The following is a 13,167-nucleotide window of genomic DNA, read 5'->3' on the forward strand; positions in this document are numbered from 1 at the left end:
TTCTTCTCAATTAATTATCCCAATTAATTAAACAATGTAATTAGGTCAATTCCCATAATTAACATTTCAACCCTTAGGTTCCATTTTCATCAATGATTCAACAATCATTCCATTTTTCTATGCCAAACATGCATCTAGGTTTATTATGAATAAAACCCCAACTTTTGTAAAATTGCACAAAAGCCCCAAACTTTCACAAAATTACCAAACCAAGCCCAACATCTCAAAATACCAAAATTTAAAGACAAAACCCATAGAGAGGAGTAGGATATCCCTACCTTGAAGTTTTAGCCCAAAAGGAGATGAAGACTCCAAGATCAACTTGCTCCAAATCCAAACTTTTTCAGATTAAATTGAAGCTCTCAACGCCCTCTATCTTTTTAACAAAGGCCCTAGGCTAGATTCACACCCTAGGGAGATCAAATCTTAGAGAGAGTGTAAGTTTAGAGTGAGAGAGGCTCGGATTTAGGTTTTGCTCAAAGAAAAGGGGTGAAAAAGTGATGTTTTAGACGCTGCTGTCCGCTGATATAAAACACCCTCGCTCGAGCGAAGGATTGGTCGCTCGAGCGACCGGACACAGAAAACTCTCGCTCGAGCCAAGAAGTTCTCGATCGAGCGAAGAAAAACCCAGACCGCTCGAGCCACGAAAAGCTCGCTCGAGCCAGAAACTACAACTCTCAGGTCCAGAACCGGGGCAACACTACTCTCGCTCGAGCGACAACTCCTCGCTCGAGCGAAGGACCAAAAATCTGGGCAGCAACACTAGGCTCCCAAGCACAACCAACCTGTAACAAACCTGCCCAACACATCCCATAACTCAAAATACAAAGTAAAGAGGATGCAAACTAGGAAATAAACAACTACCAACATTCACGGACACATGTCCGGATCATTGTACAACAAGGGTAAACCCGGGATCGCTATAGAATTTAAAAAAAAAAATCACAAAATTATACTTTTTATATGTATTTATGTTAACTCTGTCTAAAAATTTTAAAAATGACTTAAAATATTTAAAAAATTTAGTAAAAATAAAAAAATACAAAAAATAATAAAATAAAATTTTCTGAAAAATATTTTTGGAAAACCGAAACGACGCGGCGCATACATTCACTTATTGACTTTTGTTCCACAGTCAAATCAACCAAATTCTGACACATGGTTGTTAATCCTTTTCCACTTGGCTGATTATTTATTTGTACAAGTAATTACTTCTTTTTCTAATTATTATTATTTTAAACAAAAGGAAAAGAAATCATTTTCTATTTAATTCGATCACACGTTCCTCGCTAGCTATAAATTCTCTGAAGCTCTAATCTCGGCACCAGCTTGACATACATACACACATATATACATATATTATCCACTACTATACATTCACAAACATAAATAATTGCATATATATAGATTTTGAGATAAGAGGAGGGAGGGTGCAAGAGAGAGAGAGAGAGAGAGGCGTTGGAAAATAGAGATATTTCCGGCGAATAGCTCGCCAGAAACAGTGAAACGTTGGGGGATTTTCCAATGAAGATGAAACGGAGAGGCGAGAACAGCGCAAAGCTCGGTGGTAATGGCGAAGAGGAGAGAGCTAGCCGAGTTGACTAGGGCCAAAACATGAAGCAGGGATTCTAGAGGCGATTGGTGAAATACTAGAGCTTGCCTGAGTACTTGAAGGACAATGAGTTCATATTGGACTATTACTGGTGTAAATAGCCGTTGAAGGAGACGTTGTTCAGCGTCTTCACTTGGCACAACGAAACCCTAAACATCTGGACGCGAGTCATTCGTTGTTGTTCGAATTGAATCGACTCAATCTCATGAATGAATTGTAAATCAAAATTGAAATCAGTTTCTTTTTGAGTTTGAGTTTGAGTTTGAGTTTGAATTTGAATTTGAATTTTCGCAGGCACTTGGGGGGGTTTATTATATTTGTTGGGTTGACCGTGTTGAGCTCGTTGGAGAAGACCAATATCGAAAGCATGATCATGAGTTTCTTTAGGTATTGTAATGTTTTAATGTTTTATTTCGTCCATTGAAAAACCATTTCTTAAGCTTGTGTTGGGACATACACCTGACCTACGCTTCAAACACTGTGGATAATGATGATGATGGTCATTGAAAAATCTAGAAATCCCCCCTAGATATTGATTTGTGATTATGTAACAATTTTAAGCAGTATATAACAATCCCAATCAAACAATCAAGACAAATAACACAACGATTTTAACGTTAAAAAACCACAATTGGACACCTCCAATTGTGATTAAAAAATCACGGGCAACAGCCACAAAACAATCCACTAAGAAGATTTAAAGGAATTACACAGGTATACTCTCAATTACCTAGCGAATCCACGCCTAATTGAACCAACCTCTATGTGCCTCTTCCAACCCGTCTTCACCTCAGAATTGTCTTTACGATGAGCCACCCCGGAATCCACTAAAGCTTCAGGCTCGAATTCTTCAGAATCCACCGAAGAACAACTCTCTCTTTCGTAGAACAAACAAACCCTTTGATGTATACTCTTTAAAACATGAGTTGAATACTCAATCAAAACATCAAAGAAAACTCATAAAGTATCCCCAGATATAAACCTTAGAACCCAAAAAGAAGATCTGGAGTAGTAATCCTAAAATCTGACCCAACACGCGAATTTATAGAATCTGTCCCGCGATCTCCGCTCGAGCGCCCAACAGCCCGCTCGAGCGACTTCAGCAAAATGCGCGTGATATAACAGAGGTCCGCTCGAGCGCTAGAGAACCTGCTCAAGTGCGAAATCACACCTTCCAGTATTTTTACAGACCTGACAAACTTCTGAAACCCAGCATTCTCCGCTCGAGCGGGGTCATGTCCGCTCGAGTAGACAGGCAACTTGGAATGCATTTTTGCATTTTGCTTCGAGGGCGCTGCCCCTCGACCCCGCCGTGGCACTGCCCCAGACCCGCCAAGGGGCGCTGGCCCCTAGACCCCCGCGAGCTGACCAGGCAGCTCGATCCCGTCATAATCAGCGAAGTGGCAATCTTGAAAGCATTAGCATCACAAACTTCTCGAAAAGGCTTGATTCGCATTGGATTCGCATCTAAACACTCATAGCCTCACTGAAATAAAAGTGCGAAAATAAATACAACTGAAAGGAGTTTTGTCAAACGAGGTTGCCAAGAATAAAACCTAATAGTCATGACAATGAAGACAGGTGCCAATGCCTCAGATTCTTTTTTCTCGGTGAGTTTTCTTTCCTCCCTCCGTCCCTCCCTCCCCTCTTCCACACAATAAGACATGAAACGGGAAAATACATGGCAGTGTTTGCGCATAAATCAATAGATGTCAATTTAATTTTTTTTTCTCAAGATTATCAAATATTAATTTATTAATAAAATTAAATTACAACTTAAAGAGTTCGCCTTTCTATCAACTCGACTGCCTAACCTTTCGCTTAGTGGCAAAACATGAAAAATGGATAAACAGTCTGCATTCTCTTCCAAATCTGACTCGATGTGATTTAGCATTACGTGCAAATCAGAGTAGGTTGAGTTCTTGGAGTGAATAGCAACACTCACAAATATAAGACCACTCCATTGATTTAAGTCCCATTTGTTTTCCTCTATCACAGTCAATTTCACAATCTATTTCGGACTGTGAATGATGAACTGTGAAATGTCTCATGTTTGTTTTGGTTTTGGAGTTTCGGATTCCTAGTCTCCTTCGGACTACGATAGGCCTTGACGAGGGTACTGTTAGTTTGGGGGAGGAGGTGGTATTAGAAAATAGTCCGTTCGGCTTAGGGTGTTACAGGTCGTCCGCTCGGTCAACCAATAAACTATAATTTTTTTTGTTATTTTTTTTTTAATTTTTATTTTTTTACATGTAGGACAATTTTTTTTTTGAATATTAATGTTTAGATACCGTTTGGTAAAGTTTACATTTTTTGGTTTATGTTTATGAAAAAATTATAAACTAGTTTTTGTTTATTTTTGAAAAAATATATATATATTTACTCCCTCCGTCCCAAAATATGAGCCCATTATTCCATTTTTCATTGTCCCAAAATATTAGTCCCTCTTCAAAAATCAAGTACAAAAATAATATAAATTTCCTAATTTGTCATTCTTTTAAATTCATAAATAATATAAAAAGTATAATTATGACATTGATATTCCCAAAAAAAATGTACTATCAATGGGTAATTTTGGAAAATCAACTTTTTAAAAATGAATTAATTGTACTACCAAAAAAAGTTGAATTCCCCAAAAGAGACCATTATTTTGGGATGGGGGGAGTAAAAAAAATTAAAAACAAAAACTCAAAAACATGTTTGTTAATTTCAATGCATAAAATGTTTATTTTTCTTTTTTAATTATTTATGACAATGAAAATCATGCAAATAAAAAAATTATAATAAATATCAAAAATAATAATGTTATACATAAATACAAACCACAATTATATGCAGAGCAAATTGTTGACGATGGAGAGAGAGAGAGAGAGAGAGCTGTGCTTTTTTACCGTTGCGGAAGACGATTATTACGTGTTGAATATGTGGTACAAAAATGTGTCTCCCTAGTTTTGAACACTAAACCATCTCTTGAATCAATCTTCTTTTTTTTTTTTTTTTACTTTGTTTTTTTTCCTTCTATGTATTATACGTTGGATATTTGGATGTTTGGGTAGTTACTATTTTAGTAAGCTATTTTAGTTTTTGACTATTTTAGGAGTCTAAAATTTTTGTCTTTGGAAAGATAGTTGGATTTTTTTGTAATTGGATGTGATGTTTGTGAGAAAAAATTGAAATGATTATGGGTTTGATGTGCCATTTTGTCGTAACAATTAAAAAACACATTAAATCCTCACAAAATGATAGCGAGAGAACTGCTTTTGAAGTGGTCGGTAGAGGAGATCGATTCAAATCGCTGAGAGATGAGAATTTACAAAATGACAGATAGAGTTAAGAAGTATGAGAAATTATTTTCTACTACGAACAAGGCACATAACAAAGAAAAAAAACATGAAATCCCTCACCAAAATGGTAGTGAGAGAGCAGCTTCTGAAGTGGTTGGTGGAGGAGATCATTCCGTAGAAGTAAATACCCATAATAATCAAGTTAAGACCAAACCAAAGCCAGTTGACCATGCCCTATTACCAATGTTAACTTACCATATACTAAAAGTGAACATCAAGCATATTTGCTCTGCTATACTAGCAACAGCAAGTCATGAATGTGAGGGGGAAAAAAATGCCATATAAATTAATAAATTTTAATATTTGAAACAAGATAATTATAGTAAAAAATTATTTAATATATGACATTTTTTTCCTATCAAACATGATGGCAGGCAAAGCACCTATACAAATAAATTTATTTTTTATTTTACAATATGCCATTGAGTTATTCCAATAATTTAACTCTATCAGATTTGATTTTAAATTTAAATTTGATTTTGTAAGAATAAAGTTTCCTTGTATGAGACCCTTTGTGCCAGCCATACATCAGCTTGGCTTCCCAAAATCTTAGTCTGACGGCTGACACTTCCTCAAAGCAAGGGTCTAAAAAGTCTCGTTTGGGATAGATTTTGTTGATGTTTTAAAATTTCTTGATCATTTCTTAATACCTCAAGAAATATTTTTGTCCCTAAGTCATTACTTTTTGTACTTATCTGAAGTTTCCTTTGTCATGCAGATAAGAAATGCAACAGGTTTAGTTGCTCCAGCTATTGCCGTTGGTTTAGGTGCCTTAACACATACATTGGGCACCCTCGTCCCTGTGATAGGAGCAAGTGGATTTGCTACAGCTGCAGCTGCAACTGCTATAAGAACTATTGTCGATAGTTTTAGATAATCTCTTAATAGTTGTTGATATGTTTAGAAAGTTAGATATGCATAGTTTTGGATGGTTTAAACTTTTTGTATAGTTTAGAACTTAAAGATAGAGTTTTCGAATGTTTGGAATGTATAGACAATTATTGAATGTTTATAATTTGTGGATATATTTTCTTTCTGATGTTCCAAACAATATTTTGGTGGTTGATTAATGTTTTGTGATGCTTGTTTGTAATATTAGTTAGATTGTACAAAATTGGTCAAATAGAACCTACTGTATTTAAAAATAAAAAATAAAAAACTGCATATTCTATGGCAGGCATAATAAGTCGTTGAATTACATATTTTACGGTGCGCAATCAGGGTCGATATTGGTCTCACCAATTCACCGAATGCAAAAGTACTTGTAGAAAAGGAAACAACGACACACAAAATCAGCCGTTAAATAGTTTTTAATGACGTACTATAGCATGTCGTAGAAAAAGTAACAATGGCACACGAAATCTGCCATTAAATAGTTTCTAACGGCGTACGAAGCATGTCGTTGAAAGTAAATGACTTTCCATGATTGGTCATAATATGATGTGCGCTGCACATTGTAGAAGGGTTTTTACGGCATGCATTACACGCCGTAAAAACCTTTTTTTGTTGTGAATAGGCCAATCACTAAAAATAATTTCACTTTTAAAAATTATTTCAATTTTAGATCAACGGTGATAACAAATCATATAAATATAATGCTATAAATAGAACAAAGTCATTTAATATGAAAATCTAATGCAAAAAGATTACAATCAGTGCATTATGGAAAATATAGTGTCCTACAAAACATTTTGAAAAAATTATAAAAGAAAATTTTCAAGGTTTGACTGTTGTAAAAAAATAAATACTAAAATTTTAATTTTATTAATTTAAATCTTAATCTTTTATAGTAGTTTATTTTCAGTCTAAATCAGTTACATATTCTTGTCAAGTAAAACTGACGAAAAAGTAATATTTTAGTTATTAAACTGAATAAAAAAAAAGTATTTTATACATTTTATTTACACTTACATTAATTTAATAAATATTTTTTTTCAACTCTTGTGTAGCACACGTGCCTTGCTAGTATTAATAAATAAAAATTACTTTTGAAAGAGAATCAATTTCACATCCACCATCTACCGATGGGAACATTCAAAGGAGCAAAAACTGCAAATCAACTAGAATTTTGATTTGCCATCTCAAAATTATGATAGCAACCAAAGACACTAAAAAAGAAATGCAAATTCATTATATTAAATATTGAATTTTCATAATTTCATACCTATATCAAAAGATGGAGGATTTTATGGGATTTGAAGCAGCACAAATTTTGCATTGTTCTCACTATTAATAAGCTAATGTCCCAAACATTTTGTGCATAATTTCATAATCTCATTGTTAAGACAATAATGGCTTCAACAAAGCTTTAATTGGCTTCTATTCTCATTCTCTCTCTTGTCCACTTCGCTCAATCCATTTGTAACACCTCTCTTCCTCTCTCTCTCTCTCTCTCTCTCTCTCTCTCTCTCTCATTCTCTCATTTCTAGTTTTATTATCAAAAGAGTAATATTAGACATCATGAAAAAAAAAAATCATGAAAATTCTCCACCTTTTAGATACCATGCACTAATCAAATGATTGAAATTTTTCATGAAATATTTCTAGAAATATTTTTCATGATACTTAATATTATTTCTATTAAAAGAGTAAAGTTCTCACAAGTTTAAAGATCACACAATACGATTGTGAGAGCTTATGTGGTTCTGGGTTGATTTGTAATTTTTAGTTACTAGTATTTTAGGTTTCTAATGAGTTGTTACAATTTTTTTTTCATTTTTGGGGGTAGGAAACTACAGATGGACAGAGCAGTGACTGTGGTTTAGCCGAAAGCAGTTGCAAGACGAATGTGGACTGTGTCAAACCATGCCGTAATCAAATTCCGTGTCTCCAGTTGAATCTCTGTGTGTCTCTAATACACTTGGTGGGACTCATTGTTGCTGTATTAGTGCTCATTCAAGTGTACACAAAATGTAACCAAAAACCCCATATGAAATGAGAGTGTACTGCATTTTGGTTCTTTTTTAAATAATTTATGAGCAATGGTAGAATCGCTAGTCAAGATTTGGTGTGATTAATTACTTTCTTGTTTGGTTTTGATTTTCAGAAAATATTTTTTAGAAAATTCTATTTTTTTTTATTCTCCGTATTTTTTTTCTTTTTAATGAAATTTTTTTAATATTTTAAGCAATTTTTTTTTTTAATTTTTTGACACACCTAACATAAATACACTTGAAAATTATAATATTTGTGAAAAAATCTTTAAAAAATCCATTTAATACTAAAAATACAAAAAAAACAAAAAATATGAAAACTCAATACATTTTTCGTATTTTTGTGTATTTATAAATTTTTTAGAATATTTTTTGACAAATACTTTTACTATTTACATACATCTCAGTAAGGTGCATCTAAAAAAGTAAAAAAATTGTTTAAAATTTTAAAAATATTCCTTAAAAACAAATAAATACAAAAAAAAAATTAATTTTTAATAAACTGGATTTAAAAAACTAAAATCAAATATAGTGATTGTTAGGTTTTTATTCTTGGCAATCCCGTTTGACAAAACTCCTTTGAATTGTAATTTTATTCGCATTTTTATTTCAGTGAGGCTATGAGTTGTTAGAGGTGAATCCAACCCGAATCGTGCTTTGCCGAGAAGTTTGTATTCAAAATTGCATGTCCGCCCATGTTCGCTCGAGCTAAGGAATGCTCGCTCGAGCGAAGTTCGCTCGAGCCAAGGAGTTCTCGCTCGAGCTAAGAATTGCGTCCATACAAAAACTTGAAAGAGTGGTGTGCTCGCTCGAGCCAAGGATTCGTCGCTCGAGCCAAGGCACTAGTAGAAATCACGAAAGTTAAGCTCCTCGCTCGAGTGAGAAAAACTTCGCTTGAGCGAGCTTCAAAATCCAGATTTCATAAGGAGTTAGTTTTCTTCCAAATCTAGGATTACTTTTGGTTTTCTATAAATGCTTGGTTTTCTTCCAAAGCTAAGGGTACTTCTCCAAATCTTCTTTTCGGATCTTAAGGTTTATATCTGGAGATATTTTGTTAGGTTTTCTTTGATGTTTTTATTGAGTATTCAACTCATGGTTTAAAAGAGAGTACATCAAAGGTTTTGTTTGTTATACAAAAGAGAGAGTTGTTCTTCGGTGGATTCTGAAGAATTCGAGCCTGAATGTCACGACCCCAAACCGCCCCTAGTAGGATGGTGCTGTGATGGCCAGTAATCCGAGATTACCAAAGGCCAACTTTCAAAATTCACACACACTCAGAGTATTACATATGGGGCTAACATGTGCGGAAGCAATAATTTACAATACAAGTGGTCCATAAGAGCAGTGCATAGATCAAATGAAATGACATACATCTTTATCATGGTCTTACATCTTGGATATAACATAAGCAAAATACATGTTACATCTTGATCAAAGGCCTCTCAAGTCAACATATACAAAACACATGAACTACAAATCAAGAAACATAATCTTCCAGGTTGCCGACATCCTCACTGCCGACATAACATACATACAAAACACACATCTCAGCGTAGCCAACTTCTTGCTTGTTACCTACATATATACATAGGGAGGGTGAGCTTGGATACTCAGTGAATGGTACAAGTAATAAAGGTTTTAAATGAATGATAACCGAGATCTTTGCAAAATATACATTTCATAACTTGTACAAAACATGAGATGAATCTAGTTTATCAATCTTGATCTTACAAAACATACTTACTTACTTTGGATGTTAATAACATCTACATAATATAAGGGATGACATTCCGGACTTACAAAACCCACGCGGTAAATCGTTAGTGGCAAAACAAGGGAATAATTGACGCAGAATCGATTAGACAAACCACCCGCACAAGGCTGTCGGTGGGGCCATCCGTTCGTAGACCGTCGATGGCAGAGATCTCTCATACTTAGTACTGCGAAAGTTTAGAGTCCTCCAGCACAAGGGACTTTAGTACTGCGAAAGTTTAGAGTCCTCCAGCATAAGGGACTTTCCGACAATGTCATCAAAATAAAACTTACTTGATACATAAAAATAGGGGTAATCATTCATGCTTGATCAAATGCTTTTATCAAAACGAAACAAGGCTTTATCAAATCTTTATAACATAACTTTATTAAAAATACCACTCACATAGCTCTTCGGACGTCGGGATCAAGGCAAAGGTCCAAGTCCTACAAACACATGGCAAAGTTTACTGAACGTACTTCTCAAAACAAGTCTTACATGCATGCAAATGATCTCGGGAAAAACATGCTAGAAGTCAAAACACTGTTTTACATGTCAGGAGGACATGCTGGGTACCAACTAGGTCTTTGCCGAGGTCCCACACCTCCTGGCCGAGGTGTGGTTACCTAGGCTTCGACGTGCGGCTGCATGCCGAGGTGCGCACAAGACAAACTAAAGGTGTAAGTGATCATGCAAGGTAGGCCAAGGTGAGATACGATGCTTGGCCTAGGTGTGAGGTCTAGGTAAAGAGTGATCTCCGCGACTACACTTAGGGAAGTGAGGTCTGGAGATCTGGGTTTCCACCCGTGAAGAACAAGAGCATGAAGAACATGAAGAACATGAATGCTAAAATCATAACTTCTTTATTACAAAATCTGGGATTTCATGCTATGAGTTTGAAAACATGGACCTGGGTACCCATGCTTGAAGATCATATGGAAACAAACATAAAAACATAGATCTTGGCATGAGCTTTCGGATCAAAACATGACTTTTCTTGAAGAACACATGAATACTATTTTCTCTTTCTAAAACCGAACTTCAAAGCAATGCATGGCTTACAAATCATATTCAATCATGCAATGCAATAACATGAACATAAGGAACAACACGAGCAGATCAAGAATCTAACCTTAGAACACAGATCTAACGGTTCGATCTCTAGGGATCAAGCTTGGAAATCCACTCTCCCTCAAGAATTCCTCTTCCTCTCCTAGAGCTTCTCTCTCCTCTTTAAAAACAAGGATATAGCAAATGATAGGTTTCTCTCTCTGCCGGCTGATTTAACACTCAGCTCGGACACGTGGTAATGGCTGGTTGGTTTTCCTAAAAAAGGTGATAGATTCACAAGACATGTGTAAGACAAAGCGTATCTAACAAGCTACCCGGCAAGGCACTCCGGCAAGTGATGACATCGGCTAAGGACAAAGCTTCAGCAACTAAGGTGACAATGACTTCGGCTAGGAAGGACAACACTTGACTAAGTTGTGCCACACCTTGGCCTAGATGTGCCACACCTCGGTCTAGGTCATACAACACCAGGACAAGATCACTTAGGTGCAAAGATAACATCTCGGCCTAGATAATACACATCTCGGCCTTGGTGATGAACACCTCGGCCTAGATAATGACATCTCGGCCAATATGTCAAGGCGAAGGTGGAGGTCAAACAAAGTGGTTCCAAGATAATTCCAGACTGAAGATGACCTCGGCTTGGAATGATCTAGGCTTAACATAACTTAGGCATAAGACACCAAGGAAGGAACGAGGCATGCACACAACACTTAGACAAATCACATGAGCACAAAACAAGGCAAGATTCATGAATGCAAACTTAACAAGACCACATGATGTGAATGCACATGAACATGACTAAGCCATAAATGTGGGTTGTTACATTGAAGCTTCGGTGGATTCTGTAGTGGCTCATTGTAAAGACAATTCTGAGGTGAAGACGGGGTTGGAAGAGGCACATAGAGGTTGGTTCAATTAGGCGTGAATTCACTAGGTAATTGAGAGTATACCTGTGTAACTCCATTAAATCTTCTTAGTGGATTGTTTTTGTGGCTGTTGCCCATGGTTTTTTATTCATAGTTGGAGGTGTCCAATTGTGGTTTTTCCATGTAAAATCGTTGTGTCGATTTGTCTTGACTGTTTGATTGGGATTGTTGTTTATTGCTTAAAATTGATGCATAATCACAAATCAACATCTAGCAGATTTCTAGATTTTTCAATGATTATTATTATGATTTCTTTTTATGTCAGTTTTTATTCACTCTATCCCATCATGATACGTGATTATTACTGCATGTCAGTTTTATTGCATCCCACTTCCCTGTTACTCAGTGCCTGCTTTTGCTTCACTTCAAGAAGCAATAACAGTAGATAAGATTAGATCAGAACCAATGATGTGGGGTGTAGTTTGGGTAATATGACTAGAAAAGATTTTATTAATTTCAAATCCCACCAAATCAAATTCCATTTTCAAATGCCAATTTCATCTAATCCCACTATTCCAAATATGTTACCATCACGTTTGTTTTGGTTTATTTTTTTTCCCTAAAATAGTATATCATATTGCAAATAAATAACAACCACAATTCCAATAACAAAATTTCAATCAAACAAACTCAAGAAACTCTAACCTTGTGGAAAGATTGTTGCCAGTAACTAATGAAAGTGCAAGTGTGTGTTAATTTAATAGTGAATTTAGTGAATTTAAAAAAAATCACAAAATTATACTTTTTATATGTATTTATGTTAACTGTGTCTAAAATTTTTAAAAATGACTTAAAATATTTAAAAAAATTAGTAAAAATGAAAAAAATACAAAAAATAATAAAATAAAATTTTCTGAAAAATATTTTTGGAAAACCGAAACGACGCGTCGCATACATTCACTTATTGACTTTTGTTCCACAGTCAAATCAACCAAATTCTGACACGTGGCCATTCATCCTTTTCCACTTGGTTGATTATTTATTTCTACTAGTAATTACTTCTTTTTCTAATTATTATTATTTTAAGCGAAAAAAAAAAAATCATTTTCTATTTAATTCGATCACACGTTCCTCGCTAGCTATAAATTCTCTGAAGCTCCAATCTCGGCACCATCTTGACATACATATACACATATATACATATATTATCTACTACTATACATTCACAAACATAAATAATTGCATATATATAGATTTTGAGATAAGAGGAGGGAGCGAGCGAGCGAGAGAGAGAGAGAGAGAGAGAGAGAGAGAGAGTGAGAGAGAGAGGCGTCAGAAAATAGAGATATTTCCGGCGAATAGCTCACCGGAAACAAAGAAATGTTGGGGGATTTTTCGGTGAAGATGAAACGGAGAGGCGAGAACAGCGCAAAGCTTGGTGGTAATGGCGAAGAGGAGAGAGCTGGCCGAGTTGACTCGGGCCAAAACATGAAGCAGGGATTCGAGAGGCGATTGGTGAAATACCAAAGCTTGCCTGAGTACTTGAAGGACAATGAGTTCGTATTGGACTATTATCGGTGTAAAT

Source organism: Camellia sinensis, chromosome 10, assembly GCF_055761805.1.
Source record: "Camellia sinensis isolate YWXY chromosome 10, ASM5576180v1, whole genome shotgun sequence".
Taxonomy (NCBI): domain Eukaryota; kingdom Viridiplantae; phylum Streptophyta; class Magnoliopsida; order Ericales; family Theaceae; genus Camellia; species Camellia sinensis.